An 18689-nucleotide genomic window follows, 5' to 3' on the forward strand; every position below is an offset into this window, starting at 1 on the left:
TGCGTTTGAGGGATCTAGAAAAGAAGGGGGCCCTCTCTGGGTCCTTCCATTCTCTTTTAATTGTTTCTGACAGAAACTTGTGCACCGGAAACATCCTGTGTTTCACTTCACCCATGCCTTGAAACATCTTGTCGTGTAACGACAGCTGGGCTTTGTCCTCTGTAATATTAAGAGTAGTGTGGATAGTTTTTAGCAGATCATCCACCTCCTCTAGAGACAACTTATATCGAGAAGAAGATTCTTTCTCCTCCTCTGCTTCTTCCTCTGATTCCATAGCCACGCTACGATTTTCCTCCTCCGAGTCACTGTCACCCCTATATGCGGAAACAGAAGGCTGGGAACGAGGTACTGAGCTGCCTGCGGCTGGACGTTTGTCAAGGTAGGATTTAAATGACTCAAAAGTCTCCGCCAAATCCTTCCTAAATGAGCTCAGTAAGTCCTGCTGAACCACAGGTGCACTAGGAGTGGTTTCCTCCTTCACTAAGTCTGCAATACATTCTTTGCATAACACTTTTGCCCAAGACTCTTTAAGCACATTTTTTACAAGATGGGAATTTTCTTTTAACAGAAAAAGACGAATGCTTGGTCTTTTCTTTTGCCTTCTGAAATACACAAACAGAAAACACCTATAAAACAGCATGCTGAAACAAGAGTGGAAGAGCTAACACTTTAACCCCCCTCCTTCACTCAGCCAGTAAATCTCCCCACAGATTTACTTCACAATCTTAAAACACATTTACTTCCTGCTTCAATACACAGGAAGAATGCAGGCTCTTTAAAACTTTTACCAAAGAGGGAACTAAAACATGCCCATAGAGCAAGTTACAGAGACACACTGTCCCCGCTTACCTGGGCCTGGCTGACTTGTGTGGCTCCTGCTCCTGCCACCACCGATTGTTCCTCCTCCATATTGTCAGGATTTGCAATGGCGTTTGGTGCTTGTTTTTAAACTTTCCCGGTCCACTCGCCGCTGCGAGGGCCGGAAATGACGTCAGCCGGAAGAGACCTGCCCTCCCCTCCTGCGTTCCAGCGGCCGGAACCGGAAGCCGCGTCGGGCCGCTGGAGGTCCCGCCCCCGGCCGTAGTGACGCGCTCGCCACCGGAACCCGGAAGGCTGAGCTATGGGGGTTGAAGAGGAGACGCCGCTCCTTCCAAGCTAGCCGCCGGTCTAAAGGAGCTGGGACCCCCTGCAGCCTGACCCTCGCCGGGTATGAAGAGGGGAGAATGCCGGAGCAACCCCCGCACGTGAAGGGAGGAAGCTGGGCTGGCCTGCCACAGAAAGATCCAATACCGGTATGCCCCAAACTCTCTCCACCTGGAGACAGCGCAGCACACCCCTGGTTCCCTGCAGCGCTTCCACCATGGCGGAGGAAACACTACAACTGAGGCCATGGTGGAAGTGTCTGGTCTTTAAAGAAAAAGCTGACTGCAATGTTTCCTGGGAAAAGTGGGTGGAGCTGAGCTCTCTCCAGGTGCTGTCCTGAAAGACGAGGGGAGAAAAAAAAAAAAGGTCGGAAGTGATGTCATGTGTTGTAATGTATTTGTATTGTATTTTCAGATTACTAAAACAAAAATCGTACGAGGAAAATTTTCATGCATGTCCGATCGACTAATATGGGATGAATGGTCGTGATCGGCTGTCGAAAGTAGTGTACACACGAGCCGAATATCGTACGATCCTTCCTCGGACGACCGTTTTCGTACGATATTCGGATCGTGCGTATGGGCCATTACTCTGATACCCTTAACTAAAATCTAGTGGAACCAATTGCCTTCAGAAGTCATCCAATTAGTAAATAGAGTCCACCTGTGTGTAATTAAATCTCAGTATAAATGCAGCTGTTCTGTGAAGCTCTTAGGAGGTTTGTTACAGAACCTTAGTGAACAAACAGCTTCATGAAGGCCAAGACACACCAGACATATCAGGGATAAAGTTGTGGAGAAGCCCAAATTTTTGCCTGAATTTGGATCTGAAATAGAGCCAAAGACACAGGACCCCTGTGCAATCCGCTCCACAGCTGCACCGGAGAAGTGTGAACTGGCTCCATTGAGAGCCATCACTGTCTCCTGTCATGCAAATTGAATGTGGAGAAATCCGCATCCAAATTTGCATAAGTGTGAGCCCGAGCTAAAAGTCAAAAACTGCCCCTCACTTCTCTATCGGGCAGAGTAATCTCACAAGCGAGAGCGTGCCTGTCAGCTCCTGTGGCGATTTCTTCCCCCCTCCCTCTCCTCGCTGACTCCAATGTTAATGCGAGTAGTGCTCACACAGCCAGGCTGTCCATCTGCTCCCCCAATTGAAGCGCAGACCCGGCTCCTGAAGTGAGCAGAGCTCCCACCCCCCCCAGCCCACCCCTGTTTGTATGCGCAGAAAGCTAAAACTCACAACACAGCAAGGAGATGCAGGATGATATCATACTAGTGCTTGGTCCACATAGGGAGTGATCTGTGCAGTCACATGCCAATTCTTATCCAATCATGCTACTCCAGCCCCTCCTTTTTCCCCTGCTGCCAGATTTGTACAACTTTAACCATTTGCCGACCGCCACACGCTGATGGTATGTCCTAATATCGTTATGGCAGCAGCTAGCTGCCATAACCCCGGTATCCCCGTTTTCATGCGGCGGTCGGCTACAAGATAAAGTGGTCTCTGCGGCGGATTGGCCACAAGATCACTTTTATCGGTGGTGGGAGAGACCCCCCCTCCCCCCGCGATCCGGTGCCCTCCTCCGCTTACCGGAGCCATCGGTAGCGGCGGAGGCGATCGCGTCTGTCCCCTTGCTGTGCCTGGAGACGAGTAAGGGGGAATATGGTGCCCACTCGTCTCCATGACACTGCAGGGCGGAAGCGACGTCAAAACGTCACTTCCGCCCATACGTCTTAAAGGCATATTTTTTTTCAATGTCTTTTTTTTTTTATATTACTTTATTGCATTTTAGTGTAAATATGAGATCTGAGGTCTTTTTTACCCCAGATCTCATATTTAAGAGGACCAGTCATGCTTTTTTCTATTACAAAAAAAAGTGACACTTTTTTTTTTTTAACCTCCCTGGCGGTATGATTATTTCGGATTTTAGGTGCTGAAAGCGGTACCATTATTTTGCATGGAAATTTGGCGTTTTATATTGTAGGTCTGTAAATCTTAACAATAACACACTTAAATCTGTCCAAACCAGAGTCTAGTAGATATCCCGGGTATGATAAAGTTTGAAACACAAAAACATAAATTATAATAAAAAAAAAAAAAAAAAAAAAAAAAGTGGTAATAAAATAAATTTCCCCACAATTCACTATCGCTCAATTCTGCAAGTGTTCTAATTTACCATAGCTGTTTTCTAGCTGGTCTAAAGCCACTTTTGACGTAAAGGGACACTTTTTGGTTGCTATGGACAATCTCCAGTTTCCAGGCAGAAAGAACAGTGTATATCGTGTAAAACTGCATGCAGGGCATAGGACAAAAGGGATGTGAAATCATTTCATACAGTACTGTAATCTGTAAGATTACAGTACTGTATGTGTTATGATTTTTACTTTTTTTAATTTGCCGCCAGGCTCCGCCCCTGTGCGTCGCACCGCTCGCAGGGAACGGAGCCTGGCACGGAGAGGTTTCGGAGGAGGACGGAGCCCTCGGACACTGCGGGTGACATCGCAGGATCCCGGGACAAGGTAAGTAACGCCGCCCCAGGATCCTGCAATGCGATCCCGAGCGTGGCTCGGGGTTACCGCTAATGGTACTGAATTTTAACCCCGAGCCACACTCGGGAAAACCACCAGGGAGGCTACACAGTGTAAAATAAATAAAAAAAAAAAAAAAAAAAAAAAGTTTAAACGCCCCGACGAGCTTGCGCGCAAAAGCGAATGCATATGTGAGTAGCGCCCGCATATGAAAACAGTGGTCAAACCACATATGTGAGGTATTGCTTTGATAGCTAGAGCGAGAGCAATAATTCTAGCCCTAGACCTCCTCTTACCAAAACATGCAACCTGTAGAATTTTTTTAAACGTTGAACATGGAGATTTGAGGCTAAAAGTTTGATGCCATTCCATGAGCGGGCGCAATTTTGAAGCGTGACATGTAGGGTATCAATTTACTCGGCGTAACATTATCTTTCACAATAAAAAATAAATAAATAATTGGGCTAACTTTACTGTTGTCTTATTTTTTTTATTCAAAAAAGTGAATTTTTTTTCCCAAAAAAAGTGCGCTTGTAAGACCGCTGCGCAAATACGGTGTGACAAAGTATTGCAATGACCGCCATTTTATTCTCTAGGGTGTTAGAAAAACAATATATAATGTTTGGGGGTTCTAAGTAATTTTCTACCAAAAAACAGGAGGAGGGAGGAGAAGGCAAAAATGACCCCTCTGCTCCTCTGAGTCAGTGAGTTTTTTTTCCACTTGCTTCAGGAATAGAAAGCGGCAGCATGGATATAGTCAGTGATAGGGAGGGGGGCAGCAGCATGGTAGATTGGTTGTTTAGTGCAGGCAGCAGAGAGGGGAACAGGATCCGAAGAAGACATGCTCTTACAGTCTGTTAATGTTCATCCTGATACCGGGCTGTGAAAGATCATCATCAGAGGGACAGAACACAGACTTGCATTCCTTTAAACCAGCAGAAATCATGTTTCTTACATTAGATCTCTCATTCATATTAGTTTTGTTTTCTGAAGAGCAATCCACATGCAGGTCACTCTTTAGAAAGCATTAGACACCCACAGCCAGTGCCTGTATGCAGCTAACTGGAGTAGCAGGGGGCAAAAACTTGGCTCAACTGCAGGGTTTAACAGCCCCCCTCCCCACTTGTGTTAATGAGTTCTAACATTGATGGTGTGGTTCCACAATAAGACAATAAAACTACCAGGTTACTCTCGATGATAGAGGATAGAGGTACACACACACACACACACACACACACACACACACTTTGATTTAGTTTATTTTCAGTAGTATGATTTACTGGTAAAAATTATTAGTGCCCCCCAAGTTTTGACTGTGGCATCTTATGTGCCCCGCCTATATATTGTTCCTAGAGTCGCCGCTGCACCTGACAGGCGATTCCTAGTCCCAGCCAGCGGGACTTCACCGAGAGGTGGGATGGGAAACGAGCATGGAGTGCTGCCACCCGCCAGAGCTATTAAAATGGGAGTGCGATCAAGGAGGAATCAAGTAGGGCATCATCACTCAAGTAAGCAGGTTGCCATCTGCAGATGGCATAATTAACTCTGAATGGGGGCGGGGGCTGAGGGGAGTTTGCTTAATTAGCAATGGTATTGGTAATATGCAGCAGGAAGGGGGTTATTGCACTGTCACTGATACATTAGTGGCCAGTGGCAGTTAATCCGGCCACTAATGCATCAGTGACAGTGCATTAACCCCCTTCCTGGGGCATATTACCAATACCATTTGCTAATTAACCACTTGCTAACCCACCGCATGTGGCACCTACAGCCACCAGGACATACCCACATGTCACTGCCTGTTTCGGGTGCATGCTTCTCCCACCTACTCCCCTGTGATTGTACACAGCAAGAGTGTTATTTGTGGCTGGGAGCTGCTGATCGGCTGCGTCTAATCACAGCCCAGAGCTCTGTTAACAATCAACACCGGGCTCTGTACAGAGGGAACAATCGCATTTTTTCTTTTCAGTGCAAAGCAGGGAAAATAAACAAAACAGTCAGTCGTAAAAAGCAGCTCACATTACACAGTGTTAGACACAATTAACCCCTTGATTCCCCCTAGATGTTAACCCCTTCCCAGCCAGTACATTTAGGAAAGATTACAGTTGAAGGTTATATGTTTCAGTGAGAAATAGTGTAATCCCTTGATTTTGCACGTTTATATGTTAATATTTTGTATTGAGGTTCTTTTTTGCTGAAGGCCATGTATGTTAGTTTAGAAAAAATATCAATATAAACTTCTCTTTATGTGAATATTTGGTATTTGGGCACTACCTCACAAAATAATGCAAAACTGAAAACTTTAGTATGTTCACATGGGCCTTGACAAAGAAAAAAAAACAAAAAAAACAAAAACAAAACCACAGTCGAACAGGCCTTTCTACAAGCAAATTTTTTGCATTATTTCAAAGTGCCTCCAAGAAAAATACATACAATTAAGATGTGAGTGAACTCTATTGCATTAAACCTAATTGAATTTGTATTGTTTTAAGGGGGGGGGGGGGGGGGGGCGCAGTTTGCCATCTTCGCCCTGGGCACCAAATGGCCTTGTCCCAGAACTGGATCAGAGTATATTCATGTGTTATAATGGCCCAGTCAAAGTCCTGACCTAAACCCAATTGAGAATCTGCAGCAAGATTTGAAAATTGCTGTTCACAAGCGCTGCCAATCCAAGCTGACAGAGCTTGAGCCATTTTGCAAAGAATGGGCAAAAATGTCACTCTAGATGTGCAAAGCTGGTAGAGACAAACCCAAAAAGACTTGCAGCGAAAGGTGAATATTATATTTATATTTCAATTTCCTTCTACTTCACAATTATGTGCCACTTTGTGTTGGTCTATCACATACAATAGATTTATGTTTTGGTTGCAACATGCCAAAATATCAATGGGTATGAATTAATAAAATCTGATGAGGGTTAAAACCCTCTACTCTATACAAAAAAGATATTTTTGTTATACAATATATCTCTTTGCATTCTCTAATCTGAAACATTCACAAAGCACATGTTAGCTAGAGACCAGGTCATCTTTGCCCAGGATCAGAGCCAATTTGTGAGCCCTACTGATATACATACTATGTGGTTTATTTAATGGTCAGTCCACTTAGGCCTCATGCACACAAGACACTGTTAAACGCATGTTCAGGAGTGCGCAGGCGCGGGACTCCCAAGATGGCCGCGTAATGCCGGGAGCTCCGCTCTACCCAGCCCAGCAAGCCACCCTAGAGCTGGATTAAGGCCGCCTTTTCGCCCACCACTAGCGGAACCGGACCCGGGAACACCCGCTGCATCAACCCATGCCAAACAGCACGGTCCGTAGGGACCTGGGACCGCGGTTTTCAGCAGAGGATTCCCGGGCCTTATCCAAGATGGCGGCCGCAGCACAGCACAAGGAGCAGTATGCAGGGGGACACGTGCAAACCAGGCAAGTGATCGCTCCTGCCACTCTGGCCTACACACCCTTACCTGCTTTGCATAACCAGCCTATGGGGACCCCATCCCCAGCCTCCACAGTATCCCTCCTAGAACGCACCTATGAGAACTACTCCCTGTCCCCACTGATCGCTACACCACCACATCAGGGAGCTGGAACCTCCATAGGAGATCCGGAGGCTGCCATACCCCTTAACACAGGAGATTTATTCCTCAAACTGTCAGATCTACTAGACAGAGGCTTAGCAAACACAGCCACAAGAATCACAAACGAAATAAGAGCAGACTTTCAAAACTTGGGAGCAAGGATGGAAGCCATAGAACACAAATTAGACATTAGTGTCCAGAGCTAACCAGAACACTGAGCACATTCATACTGTTCAAGAGCAACTAGAGGTGGCACTGAACAGAATCGATGACCTGGAGAACAGGTCGAGAAGGGACAATTTCAGAGTAAGAGGTATCCCCGAATCAATCACAGACGTCCCCAAAGCTATCCAGGATTTAATCAAATCCCTCATCCCTGAGCTGCCCCCCATCAAGTTGGAGCTGGACAGGGCACACAGATCCCTGGGCCCACCCAGAAAAGACGGATCCCCCAGAGATGTGGTCGTGAAACCACACTTCTATAGTGTAAAGGAAGAAATAATGAAAATTTCACGCCAGCAATCCCGCATCCTTTTTCAAGGACAGGAAGTGCAAATTTTCGCGGACATTTCCCCCACGACCATCCAGAAACGCAGAGCCCTCAAGCCCCTTCTGCTCGTCCTCTCCCAGAAGGAGATTAAATATTGGTGGGCATTCCCTTTCGCCCTAAAATTTTCCCTTAAAGGCAGAACCCACTCATTCACCACGTTCACTGAAGGCGAACGAATCCTCCTCTCACTCAAGCTCATATCCCTAGACTCGGAAATGGACATAACCAACACTCAAGCGGGTTCATCTAAACGCCAAACTCCCAACAGCCCCATCTCTCCAGCCTGGAAAGCTAATAAAAGCAGGCGACTGAAAGAACAATTACCAACCTGAGGAGGTCTTACACAAGACCCCGGCGACACCCTTCTTCCTCTTTGTGTTCCACTGTCCCCAATCCATCTCATACCAGATGTTCTCCACCTTTCTCGGATCCTTCACAAAGAGGCATTGTCCCCGCGAGGGGAAATTTTTCCATCCGCCCCTAACTCTCAAGTTTGCATCCCAACACCCCAGCGGGGCTACGCATCCAGATCCCCAAGATCTACTATTGCCCCTATCCCTCACCTACGCCTCAAGGAGGTTTAAAGATTTAGCCCATTGATCTCCACAAGAATGGCCTCATCGGCTCTTGAACATCACTCCCTCATCGTCCCTCTGGGCTCCCCCAGCGCCAGCAGGATGTTCTGGCCCATCTCCACAACCTCATTCCCTCACAACGGACTGGCTAAGCCCACAGTGGGACTTGGATTTCCCACACCACCTTCCTTCTCCATCCCCACAGAGGAACCCATTATGTCTACCAGGAAGACTCTATCTGTACTCCAGACCAGAGCGGTCCCAAGTTAAAAACACTTCAGTTTTTTTCAGATTTTGATACTCCTTATTGTTCTCCGTATGCCTTTTTTTTTTATCTATGTTGTTACAAAGCTTATTTCTCTATGCAAGGTCTCAAGGGTGGTTTGGGCTGCGGTAGCTCGTTCGATGGATTGGTGGTTCGATCCAAGGACCACCTTCTCCTGTTGTTGGAGTTTGGAAAGGGGAATACCTTCCCCCCTCTCCGCCTCCGGCCTACTTCAGGTCATTTTGTACATATTCTCTTTCTCCTTCTGTCTCTATGTTTTAACCCATCTGTGCTTTTTTCTCCCTTACCCCCTCCTGCCAGGGTTGACGGATTGTCTGCAGCTCCTTCTCGTCCAGCATCTCCGGGTTCCAGACCTCGCTCCTCATTCGCCTCCTGCCCACCCCTCTTCAACTGGGTAAGTGTCCCTCTTTCATTAGCACACACATCACTCAAAAAACATGCCTAACACCACTCCATCTCGCCTCCAGATAAAAATTATTTCCCACAACGTTCAAGGCTTCAATTCCCCAATTAAAAGAAGGAAAACCTTCCAATCATATCATAAACAAAGGGCTTCGATAGTAATGCTCCAGGAAACGCATTTCCCCTCGATTCTCCCCCTCATTCCTACATGCGCACTTCCCCTCGTTTTTTTTGGCGAATGCTGAGGATAAGACCAGGGGAGTCGCGATCCTATTTGCTAAGGATTGCCAATTCAAAGTAAGCCAGACTCTGTGACCCCGAAGGCAGGTACATACTAGTAAAAGGTCAGATCGCAGACCAAACTCTCTCTCTGATCTCCTATTATGCCCCAAACAAGGGACAGACTGTATTCTTCACTTCGCTTTTCCAAACACTAGGTCCCCTTCTGGAAGGAACAGTAATCTTTGGAGGAGACTCGAATGTCGCCTTTGATCAGAGCCTCGATAAATCTAAACCCCCGGCTAAACAGCTCTCTAGGCCAACAAAAACCAGCTCCAAAATTGCTAAACTGATTCACCAACAGGGCCTCACAGACATCTGGAGAGAACTCAACCCCACTTCTAGGGACTATACCCACTTTTCAATACCCCACCAAGTATACTCCAGAATTGACCATATCCTGATCTCCTCCATGCATATTCCCGCCGCTATCTCAGCTAAAATTAAGGATACTCCCCTCTCCGACCACTCTATGATCTCCCTATCTATCCAAGGCTCGCTTCTCAGACCCTCTTCCCCCATCTGGCGTATTAAAGAACACATCATTAAAGACCCCATTCAGATTTCGGAACTCACCAAGACACTAAAAGAATATTTTCTACTGAACAACATAGACGACATCTCAGCCGAGACCCTCTGGGCAGCCCACAAAGCCGTGATACGAGGCAAACTGATCCAAATATCCTCCAAACTCAAAAAGGAGAGAACCATGGACATTGCAAAATTGGAGAGAGATTTCCTCCTCTTACGTAAAAACCATAAAGCTAACCCATCCCTGGTTCAATCCGACCAGCTTGATGCTGCTCGGATTAAACTAAACCTGGCGCTCACGGTTAAAGCTGAGGATTCTCTGCGTTGGAATGGGGTGAAATTCTACCTGAATCAGGACAAAATGAGCACGATGCTGGCCTCCAAGTTATCCCCTAGGACCCGTCTCTTCGCCCTCCCCAAAATAAAACTACAGGATGGGACGTCTTCCCAAAATCCACATAGAATCCTGGATTCTTTCCAAGCATTCTACTCACAACTATACAGAGCAAATGATTCCAAAGATTCACGAGCTATAGAAGCATTTTTAGAGCACCTCCCTATCCCCACTATACAAAAATCCCACAAAGATATTATGGAGGCTCAGATCTCAGTGGAGGAAACCTTGGAGGTCATAAAAAAATCTGAAAGGGGGCTCGGCTCCAGGTCCAGATGGTCTTTCCAATCTTTACTACAAGACTTTTGCCGTGACTCTAGCGCCACATTTAACTAAAATGTTCAATTCCAAACGAAAGGGAGACCCCATAGACCCCCAGATGAATGCTGCCTTCATTACAGTCATCCCTAAACCCGACAAAAATCCGGATCAGGTAGAAAATTACAGACCAATATCACTAATAAATAACGATCTAAAAATCCTAACGAAAATTTACGCCAATAGATTAAATACATTCATCAACACTTATATCCACAAGGATCAGGTGGGCTTTATCCCCAGCAGACAGGGTCCGGACCAGGTCAGAAGGGCCATAGACATAGCCTCAATTTTGCACTCGGGATGGGACGGAGGCCCAAAGCAGGAGGGTCTCTTCCTCTCCCTAGATCTTCAAAAGGCCTTCGATTCTGTGTCCTGGCCCTTCATATTCGCTTCCCTTAAATTCTGGGGATTCGGAGAACATTTCATCGGAATCCTCAAATCTCTTTATTCAGAACCGGAAGCGAAAGTCAAACTACAGGGCTTCCTCTCATCCCCAATCAAAATTGCCAGGGGCACAAGACAGGGCTGTCCCCTTTCCCCACTCGTTTTCGCCCTAATAATAGAAATACTAGCCATTGCGATCAGGTCAGACCCAAACATCAAAAGGTGTCAACTGCGGCTTGAACACCCATAAATGCGCCCTCTTCGCAGACGACCTTCTTCTATTCGTCACATCTCCAATTACCACCCTCCCTAACATTAACAGACTACTCCAGACATTTGGCGAAGTCTCAGGCCTGCGGGTCAACATGACCAAATCACAAGCTTTAAACATCTCCCTTAATCCAGCCCTAGTTGAGAGGTTAAAACTGTCCTTTAATTTTAACTGGAGTGACTCTTCAATCCGATACCTAGGTATAAACCTCACACCCAGCATAGACTCCCTCTACCAAGCTAACTTCCCTCCTATGTTTCGTAGATTGGAGGAAGACATACGAGCCTGGTCTTTCCACAAATTATCATGGCTGGGGAGAATCCATGCCATCAAAATGACCCTGTTCCCCAGAATGTTGTACTTATTTAGAGCTCTCCCAATCGCGATTAACAGAAATCACCTCAAACACTTCCAGGGGAAGATCATAAAATTTATCTGAAGGGGGAAAGGTTATAGATTCTCGAGAAACACCCTTTATGCCCCAAAGTCTTAGGGAGGACTGGGTCTCCCCGAACTATTCAAATACTACCAAGCAGCCAGACTGGCCCAACTCTCCACCTTATATTTCAGAGGCGAAAAACCCGACTGGATACAAATAGAACGCCAAGCGGTTCCTTCCCACACACTAGACTATCTACTCTGGACCCCCAGCAAATCTAGACCGCCCATCATGGCACCCACACTTTCACACTCCTTCAAACTCTGGGACACCCCGATTCAAAACCCAGCTCTGACCTCACAGCTCCGCCCTCTCTCACACATTTTCCGCAACCCCCTTTTCAAGCCAGGATTAGACATCAAATCCTTTCAATGGTGGCTTGATAAGGGAATGTACCGTATCGGACATTACCTCGTCGCCTCCGGTCCAATCTCCAAGAAATACTGCGTTGATAAACTAGAACTCCCAGATTCCGAGAAATTTAGATTTCTTCAAATATCCCATTTCCTTCACACCATTTGGAAAGTCAAATCAATCCCACCAGAGTGCACACCTTATGAACAATGGTGTGGACAAGCAACAGAGCAAAAAGGAGGCATATCCCCGATTTATGAAGCCCTGTCAACTCCCACATCCAAACTCACATACATGACAGACTGGGAGAGGGACTTGGGCGAGTCTTGGGACCTGGAGAGCTGGAACAGAATGAGCACAAGAGCCTACAAAGGTATAGTTAATATTGCATTAATAGAAGCTAACATGAAAGTCCTTACGAGATGGTATCTGGTTCCTTCCAAACTTGCACTGATGTTCCCTTCCTCGTCTCCTTTATGTTTTAGAAACTGCCAAGCCCAGGGTTCCATGTTACACATTTGGTGGGAATGTCCTAAAATCAGGGGGTTCTGGAACGGGATCTTTCACCTGATCAGGAAAATTACGGACACTCCCATTCCAAAATCCCCCCAAATAGCTCTCTTAAATGGTAATATCCCCAAAACTTCCAAAACAACTGCTAAACTTATCGCTTTTATTCTGACAGGCGCCAAGATTTCCATAGCAAAGGCTTGGAAACAACCGGGGGTCTCCCTAGCATCAGCCAAGAGAAAGATCTCATGGATCATGTCTCAGGAAAATTTAGTTAGTACCATAGCAGACTCAAATAAAGCATTTTTGGCGGTTTGGGAACCCTGGGCGCGGCATGTAGGCATCACTCTTATACCGGGAGTTGAAGCTTGACCTGGCGCTATTGTGATTTTGCAGTCTGTCAACACACCCCGCCCCCTTCCTCTCTTCTCCTCTGTCTTCCTTCCCACTTTTCCCCTCTCTCTTTCTTCTTAAATCTCAGGAAGTTGTTATTAAATATTTACTGTAAGTATACGGTTTCACACGGTTCCTTCCAGTTTTATTTGCACTAGTGTGTACTCAGACGGTACCTCGATCCATTCCACATGGGTCGATCTTCTAAGCTGGAACCCTCAGGATTTCTTTACGGCTCCCCTAGCCCCTTTGGCCTTCTGGCTAGAGAGAGCCTGGGAAGGTTCCCTCACGCAGTCTGGGACATTTAATCTCCCGGAAGGTGCGATGGGCCCTAACAGAATAGCCACTCACCTTATGGTTATCGAAGGCCACTCTTCGGTGCTCGACACAGTATGTTCCCGTTAGGGGTGTCGAGCCCACATGCAGCACTAGGTCTTACCTTGTCATTCCTGAGGGTTCTTTTCTCCCTATCCTTACGTATAACCCTACGTTTTTGATCAACTTCTCTGTTATTGTTCATTAATTGAGCTTGTTCACAGAAGTGGGCTGCGTCTCACAGCATTGCCAGTCTATGAAGTGTAATGTACTGCTCTTCAATAAAACTTCTTTAAAATTCAAAAAAAAAAAAAAAAAAAAAAAAAAAAAAAAAAAAAAAAAAACGCATGTTCAGAGGCAGTCGGACACTTTCAACTACCCCTGAACCCATTCAATGTTATCCTATGTGTCCATGTACACAGTTTTTGTTTAACCTAGTTTTTCCAGAAAAAAAAAAAAGTTCAGATGCAAAAGTTTTAGACATTTCAGACGCCAAACGCCGGTACTGCGTTTAGCCGCGTTTATAAGTGTTTTTAAAGGAAAATTTTATGACCCCACTTTGGGGTCCCCATATCTCGGGGCCACTTGGTGCCCCAAATTTGGATATGTTGTAATGCTGGTTCAACTGTGGTGGCACACCAAATTTGGTGTTCCTAGCACCAAGTGGCCCCGAGATACGGGGCCCCAAATTTGGGTCGCAAAATGTCATTCTCTGCTCTGCAGACGCTTCTAGACACAAATGCGGTTAAAAACATGTGTTCAGCAGAGTTTGCAGCGGCGTCTCGTGTGCATGAGGCCTTAAACACAGGGATAAGGGGAGATCTTTTTTTTTTTTTTTTTAAGTGTGTCTCTCACCCCTACAGGCAGGCTGTTCACATAGACCCTTCATGTATAAAAATGGCAGGTTTTACAACCTGAACTTTCATTGCTGAAGACATAATTGGCCTTACCTATTCAGAAGCTGTGGGGACCTTGTAGCAACTGTTAGACCCATTCTCGCCTCAGCATTTTGTTACAGGATTCCCAAATCGCAACAATGTTGAAGTTGAAGTATACCATTATTCTCAATGAGCTTGTTCGCTGAAAGTTGTGGCACAATGCTTGAAAAAAAGTAAATCAGCTTCTTTGGGGCAGAATTGCATGTTTTTGGCCCCATAGATTTTAATTGAAGCACCTGCAAAAATGCATGTTAATATGGAATTTTGATAAATTTCCATTAGGCAGGATTCACACTTAATTCGGATGTGGCTCACAGCAGGGGTCCAGTGCATCCCAGTTCTCCATTTTAGGCCCAAATTTTTGCCTGAATTTGGATCTGAAACAGAGCCAAAGACACAGGGCCCCTGTGCAATCTCCTCCACAGTCGCACCGGAGATGTGTGAACCGGCTCCATTGAGAGCCATCACAGTCTCCTGTCATGCAAATTGAATGCAGAGAAATCCGCATCCAAATTTGCAGCCCAATCCCCCTTAAAGGAACAGGAGCACACTGGACACCCAGCAAGAGCACAGTGGCAGCAAATGTGTACAGTGTTATTTTACACCAGTAACAAACAAATGGCCTCGGGGGGGAGCACAGTGGCTGCATTCTATGGGCACAGGCATTTGATGTTTTTGTTTCAGTATTTTTCAGTTTGTTTGCACCCCAGCCCCCCCCCCCCCCAAATAATTTGAGCACCAGCCGCCACTATTCCGAATGATGGTGATGACAAAAAAAAAAAAAAAAAAAAAAAGAGCCCACACACAGCATGTAAAGGCAAGTTCAGTAGAAGGTTGCAATGTGGTTCTTGTGTTATAAACTCATTTCGTTTTCCCATTCACAACATATGCAGAATATTACAATAAGGGTTGGTTTACAAGAACAGCACTCTAAATAATGATTCACAGTGGATGGTGGTAAAGCAGCGGTTGTCAGGCATTCAGCAGGAGGTGATGATACTGCTGCCTCCAGAATCCCTTTAAGCTGTAGGAAGATTTTTTTTTTTTATTGAAATGCCATTTCGCTCCTTACAACCCAACTACAGGGCACTACATCTCTGACCTTTACAACCAATGTTGGGTCTGCATAGCCTTGAATAACCATGATGTAGCATGCCAGGGGTCTCTTCTTCCCCCTCCTTTTCTCCCCTTAACTATCCCTCTCTGGAATTTATGCCTCCTCCATCCTTCCTCTTTGGCTTTACCCCTGTTCACAAAACATGTTTACATATACTAAGGCATGAGTATGAGTCTTTATTGTAGTTTTTAACCCTCCTTCAGCACGGTTCATTACATTGGATGCCCATTTTATTTGATGATATACCTTGATTTCCCCACACATGAGGTTTCTCGTTTTACAATATTGTGTACCCCCCCCCCCCATGTATATATGTTCTGGTTTAGGTTTGTACCCTTGTATTGTAAACGGGTGGAACCGATCAGAAAGCCCATGTGAAAGGACCTTTACCATTGGGGAGATTTAAAAGTTTCATGGTATGTCTTCGGGATAGAAAGTGAAGACCATTAGAACCGTCAGAAATATTGACCCTTTTCCACTCTATACAGTACAAAAGACAATTTTTTTGCCACTTTAAAGAGGCTTAATCTTTTAAAAATCAATAGCTGGGTACTTCTTCAAACTGAATTGGAGAACATGCTTTGCAGCATCACCTTGGCATTTCATGTGAATCCCTCGCCATGTCTTTGCAGGTGCATGCAAAGAAAAAAAAAAAACCCAACACACCATGTTCCTTAAATTTAAAAATAAAATACTTTTTGCATTTAGCAAGCAAACACAAAGAGCCATTCAAAAAAAAAAATAAAAAACTCAAAGCCCAGCAGCTGCAGAGTGGTTTCAAATAGCATCAATAGAAGTACCTGATCATGGACTGGGTCAGTTCTCTCATAGTCAAAGCAGCCGGCAGCAGTACAAGCCAAAGGGGAGAAATGTATGAATGCACCTGTACTCTAATTCTAGATGTCGCAACATGCGAACGTATGCAGATCATTTGCAGTTCCTGCTTTACGTGTTGTGGGTGAATGTTTGTGATTGCTGGGTCAATTTCTGTTTTGCGATTGTCTGTTTTTGCACATTTGTTACTAATGTCATTAACTAGATTGAGGCAGGTTCAACACAACGGTCACGTAATTGAGAAGGGATGTGGACTACTTTTTAAATAGGCACAATGATACAGTAGATGAATGCCTGGAACGCAGTGCGATGGCCCTTTGTTCCTGGTTAGACAGCTTAGATGACTCAGCTTGCTTCCTGGGGTTCAAGTGGCATTGGGAGAAACCACTAAGCAGAGATCTCTACTCTATCATTGTGAGATTATCTGATGATAAATATGTTGCATTTCTATTATTAATTCGCAAATTGTACTACATAAAGCAGAAGTGTGGCCAAAGAAGTTATGGGGACATTACCAAGGTACCTGTAATATGTGCCCCACTGGTGGCTGCTGTTTTTTTTTCCCCCCCAGAGAAAAAAAAAAAAAGTTACCTAAGCTGGCCATAGGTGGATCAAATCTTGGCTGGGTCAGCAGGGACCAGCTGAGATTCGATCCTTTACGAGTAGGCTGGCTGTATCCAGCGATCAATCTGGGTACAACCAGCCTGTCAGATTTTTTACATGTGAATACAGCCAGCAACGATAGCCGCTAGCAGTAATCACTGCGTTCTGCCGACCAGCAGTGTTAATTTTGAAATCAAATGTTGATTCAGTTTTAGTTCTAGTCTTTTGACTAAAATGCGTCAGTCTTAATGATGTCAGAGGACTTTAGACCACTGGAACATAGGGGAGAAGAGGCTGCAGGAACAAGTCTGGCAGCGCAAAAAAACCTGCAGGAGTGGAAGATCAAGTAAGTAAAAGTGCTTTGAAACTGTCCAAAAGTTGCATAGTGTATGGTCAGCTTTAGTGTTAAAGGCCAACTCCAGAAGACTTGAAAACTCTCTTGCAGTGGGACTGCTGCCGCACTGCAAGGATTAACTGCTCAATTAGGTCTAAGGACTATGCAAAAGTAGATTTATTTACCCAATCCTCTGTGCTGATAGATAGGTCCCCGAGACATTTCCCCCCCCCCCCCATGCTTCAGCGGTTTAAGGCCCACACACTATCAAGACTGGAACAGGGTTCATAGCTGGAGCACCATAGTGGAAAAGTACTCTTATGCCTCGTACACACGATCAGACTTTCCAACAACAACAACGTGGAATTCTGTCCGAAGGGCATTGTCTCAAACTTGTTGTCTTGCATATACATGGTCACACAAATGTTGGCCAACAATTACAAACGTAGTGACGCAATACGTGGTTTTTCAGCTCTTTAGCGCCACCCTTTGGGCTCCTTCTGCCTATTTCATGTTAGTAGAAGTTTGGCGAGTGTTGATTCACGCTTTTCATTTTGTTTCTGAATGGCCGTTCGTCAACCAGACATGTTGGGGAATCAAGAGAATGTGTTATTTATTATTGGCCTTGGAGTTATTGCTTTGATATTTTTTTTCGATTGAATAATGATTTGATTTGTTATATTTTTTATATTTTTGGATGCGTAGAATGCACTTTTTTGGTTAAGTTCTATTGGCAAATAGCATGTCTAATTTTTTTTTTTCCTGTGATAATAATAATAATAATAATAATAATAATAATACTTGGCTATGTGTTTCACTTCAAAGGACATTTTGGGAATAGGCAGTTACATCTTAAAAAAATACAAGGGACACCAGCATAGTTGTATCTGATCTTAAAAACGACGGGATAATGGTGTTGTGGTAATAATAATCTAATAGATATCACTAGAATAATAAAGCCTTTGAAAATTTGTTTGCAATAACACCATCAGTAACACCAGCAAAGCAGCTTCATTATTATCTCATTAAAGAAGAAAATTGTGCGCTGCATTTGGAGATTTCATAATTTGCCACGTCACAAATGTTAATTCTCCATTACGAGCACTAGTTTACAAGACCGACCGCTTCTGTCTCATCCTTTCTTCCGAGCATGCGTGTTTGGACTTTTGTATACACGATCGGAAAATCCGACAACACATATTTGTTGGCGGAAAATTTGAGGACATGCTAGCCAACATTTGTTGGCGGAAAGTCCGACAATTGTCCAATGGAGCACACGGTCAAATTTTCCGCCAACAGCCTGACAGCGAACACTTCCCGTCGGAAAGTCCGATCGTGTGTACGGGGCTTTAGGCTGGCTATACATTATACAATTTCCTTCTACAACTTTCCTTTAGATTTACCAAAGCCATATAATATGAGGTCACACCCAAACAAAATTGTATAATGTTTGGCCAGCTTTACTCTACCTTAGACTTAAATAAGCAGTTAACCCCTTGTAGTGCGGGCGCAGCCTCACTGAAAAGAAGAATATTCAGATTTCCTGCAGTAAGGTTACAGGGAGGATTATTGTTGAGAAGCTCGAGAACAGGACATTGCTCTACC

The 18689-nt window shown here is 45.0% G+C and overlaps 1 protein-coding gene across 2 annotated transcripts in view; it reads right to left on the bottom strand.

Moving 5' to 3' along the window:
* Positions 1–18689, bottom strand: part of TRPM4 (transient receptor potential cation channel subfamily M member 4) — a 604715-nt gene that overhangs the window by 581340 nt on the left and 4686 nt on the right. The window contains exon 1 of one of the 2 annotated variants that reach the window (XM_073602274.1): positions 2386–2451. The exons of the other annotated variant lie outside the window; for it this stretch is intronic. The gene's annotated coding sequence lies outside the window, so the exon portion shown is untranslated. Of the gene's footprint in view, positions 1–2385; positions 2452–18689 lie in introns of those variants that run through there. 2 annotated transcript variants of the gene reach the window in all.

This window comes from Aquarana catesbeiana, linkage group LG10 (genome assembly GCF_042186555.1).
Source record: "Aquarana catesbeiana isolate 2022-GZ linkage group LG10, ASM4218655v1, whole genome shotgun sequence".
Classification (NCBI taxonomy): domain Eukaryota; kingdom Metazoa; phylum Chordata; class Amphibia; order Anura; family Ranidae; genus Aquarana; species Aquarana catesbeiana.